At 40.3% G+C, this 3,562-nt stretch overlaps 1 non-coding gene across 1 annotated transcript; it reads left to right on the plus strand.

Moving 5' to 3' along the window:
• The first annotated feature begins 3,230 nt into the window (after positions 1–3,230).
• Positions 3,231–3,337, plus strand: LOC131241928 (small nucleolar RNA R71). Its single transcript, XR_009169488.1, has one exon. It is a non-coding gene; the product is annotated as a small nucleolar RNA R71 (small nucleolar RNA).
• The last annotated feature ends 225 nt before the right edge of the window (positions 3,338–3,562 follow it).

Raw genomic sequence — 3,562 nt, forward strand, 5'->3', positions numbered from 1 at the left:
GCATAATAAATGACATGAGGCATTTTGTTCAATCTTTGTCCTAGGATGGCTCCAACAGTATAATCCGAAGCATCACACATAAGCTCAAAGGGTAAACTCCAATCAGGTGGTTAGATGATTGGAGCAGAAGTCAGTAAATGCTTCAACTTATCAAAAGCTTGCCGACACTCATCATTCAGGACAAAAGCAACATCTTTAGCTAGTAAATTGCATAAGGGTCAAGAAATTTTGCTAAAATCCTTAATGAATCTCCTGTAGAATCCCACATGCCCTAAGAATGATCTAATCTCCTTAACTGTTCTGGGTGGAGGAAGACTAGAAATTAAATCAATCTTGGCTTTATCAACTTCAATGCCTTTACTTGAAATAACATGCCCAAGTACGATCCCTTTTTGAACCATAAAATGGCACTTTTCCCAATTCAATACTAGGTTCATTTTTTTACATCTTTCCAAGACAAGAGATAGATGGTATAAACATTCATCAAATGAAGAGCCAAAAATTGAAAAATCATCCATGAAAATCTCAAGGAAGCGCTCAACCATGTCTGAAAAAATACTCACCATGCATCGTTGGAAGGTAGCAGGCGCATTACACAACCCAAATGGCATATGCCGATAGGCATATGTACCAAAAGGACATATAAATGTGGTTTTCTCTTGATCCTCGGGAGCAATGGGAATTTGATTATATCCGGAATAACCATCCAGGAAATAATAATAGCTGTGCCCTGCCAATCTCTCAAGCATCTGATCTATGAAAGGAAGAGGAAAGTGATCCTTCCTTGTGACCAGGTTCAGTTTACGGTAATCAATACAAACTCACCAACCCGTAGTCATGCGAGTTGGCACTAACTCATTATCCTCATTCCTTTTCACCGTAATCCCAGACTTTTTGGGAACAACTTGAACTGGGCTGACCCATGTGCTATCCGAAATGGGGTAAATGATACCAACATCTAACAATTTTAGCACCTCAGCCCGAACGACCTCTTTCATGTTAGGGTTAAGCTTCCTTTGCATTTCACGGGATGTTTTTGCATTTTCTTCGAGATGAATATGATGCATACACACCGTGGGGCTTATTCCCTTTATGTCCGCTATTGTCCACCCAATAGCTGCCTTATGTTCTCTAAGAACATTAAGTAACTTACCCTCCTGTTCTTTATCAAGGTTAGCAGCTATAATGACAGGCAGGGTTGTAGAAGGTCCTAAAAATGCATACTTGAGAGTTTCAGGTAATTGTTTAAGGTCGACTTCGGGTGGTTTCTCAATAGACGGGATCAGTTTAGACTCAGAAGGTGGAAGAGGTTCTACTCTAGCTTTCCATTTTATTGTATCCATTTCTGGATTAGAGTCAAGCAATGCATTGACTTCTTGGATGGAACTTTCTATGTCAAAATCTATGCCAAAATGTGCTAAACAAGTCTCAAGAGCGTCTTCGAAAGATTCAAGGAAAGAGTCATGCATTAGACTCTCAATCATGTTCACTTCAAATATATCATCCGAGTCTGACATTTGTTGTCCAACATTGAAAACATTGAGTTTAATCTTCATGTTACCAAAGGATAGCTTCATAACTCCGTTCCTGCAATTTATGATTGCATTGGATGTGGCCAAGAATGGACGTCCTAAGATAACCAGGATTTGATTTGTAGGATTCTGGACAGGCTGAGTATCTAGAACGATGAAATCCACTGGAAAATAAAACTTGTCAACCTGGATTAGCACATCTTCAATAACACCATGGGGCACCTTGATAGATCTATCAGCTAGTTGGAGTGTTATTTTGGTTGATTTCAGTTCACCAAGTCCTAGCTGCTCATACACAGAATATGGTAACAAATTGACGCTCGCCCCTAAATCAAGCAATGCTTTCTCAACCTTATGATCTCCTATGACACAAGAAATGGTAGGAGCTCCTGGATCCTTAAATTTAGGAGGGGTGTTGTGTTGAATCATGGAGCTGAGTTGCTCCGCAAGGAAGACCTTCTTATGAACATTCATCTTACGCTTTTGAGTGCATAAATCTTTAAGAAACTTAGCGTAAGCAGGAACTTTGTTGATAGCATCAAGCAACAAAATGTTGATTTGTACTTGCTTAAACATGTCCAATATCTCATTAAAGTGTTTTCTTTCTTAACCGGTGCCAGACGTTGAGGAAAAGGTGCTTTAGGCACATAAGATGGCACATGAGTGGTTCCAGGAGAGTCAGAGTGCTTTTGGGCTTTTGATGCATTAGTATGTCTCTCCGCCTCATTTTGATCTTCTGATTTAGAATTTGATTCTTCCCTAGACATCTCTACTTTGTTCTCGATCTGTTTACCGGACCTAAGGGTAATGATTGATTTGGCTTGCTCATGATATTATTCTTGGTTTAAATTAGAGCCAATCTCATACTGTCCTTTTGGATTTACCACAGGTTGACTAGGGAACTTGCCCTTCTCTCTCTCACTCAATGTGGCAGCAAGTTGACCCAACTGTACTTCTAGCTTGGCAATGGATTGCGCATTTGCATGTACGCTTTGCTGGTTAGCTCGTAAAGTTTGTTGGGTGTCTTTTTGAAATTGAAGTGAACTCTGCATAAAAAGATTGAGTGTATCTTCAAGAGATGGTTTCCTAGATTGTGGAGGTACTTGTTGATACTGTAGAAACTGCTGAGGTTGTTGACTGCCAATTTGGGGGTATGGTTGCCTTGGGGAATTTCCAGATGGTCCTCCTTGTTGTGGTCCTTTTGCCCAAGAAAAATTTGGATGCTGAGCCCACCCTGGATTGTAGGTGTCTGAGTAAGGATCATTCCCAGGTCTCTGAAAGGTGTTCATAGCATGTACTTGTTCAGAGAGAAATTTTGGAAATGCTGCACTAGATGGACAAGACTGCGTAGGATGGGCGGGACTGGAACATATGGCACATGACTCAATTTGAGTTGTTTGTGGAGGTCCATTATTCATCATCAAAGCATCCACTTTCTTTGTCAGGCTATCAATCTTAGCATAAAGATCTGGCGTGACTCCTACCTCATATATACCACCTTTCTTCTGTGGTTGGGGACTTCTTTCACCTCTATTTGAGTAGTCCCATTGCTGGGAATTTTCACACAAGGTTTCAAAGAAATTCCACGCTTCGACATCACTTTTGGTCATGAATGACCCTCCACTGGTGGCATCAACCATGCGATGGTTTTGGGGTGTCAGACCGTCATAGAAGTATTGAACATGTTGCCACTTTTCAAAACCATGGTGTGGACATTTAAGAAGTAAGTCCTTCCATCTTTCCTAGCATTCATGAAAGTGCTCACCCTCTTTTTGTGTGAAATTAGTAATTTCTCTACGGAGAGTATTAGTTTTGTGAACCGGGAAGAACTTGTTTAAGAACTTCTTAAACAGTTGGTCCCATGTAGTGATAGACCCAACTCCTAGAGAATTCAACCGTGCTTTTGCCTTATCCTTCAAAGAAAAAGGAAAAAGGCGCAAACGGATTGAATCGTCTGAAAATTTTTGAAACTTAAAGGTGGAGCAAATATCTAAGAATTTCACATGATGATATGGATCCTCCTTATCTAA

Source organism: Magnolia sinica, chromosome 3, assembly GCF_029962835.1.
Source record: "Magnolia sinica isolate HGM2019 chromosome 3, MsV1, whole genome shotgun sequence".
Lineage (NCBI taxonomy): Eukaryota > Viridiplantae > Streptophyta > Magnoliopsida > Magnoliales > Magnoliaceae > Magnolia > Magnolia sinica.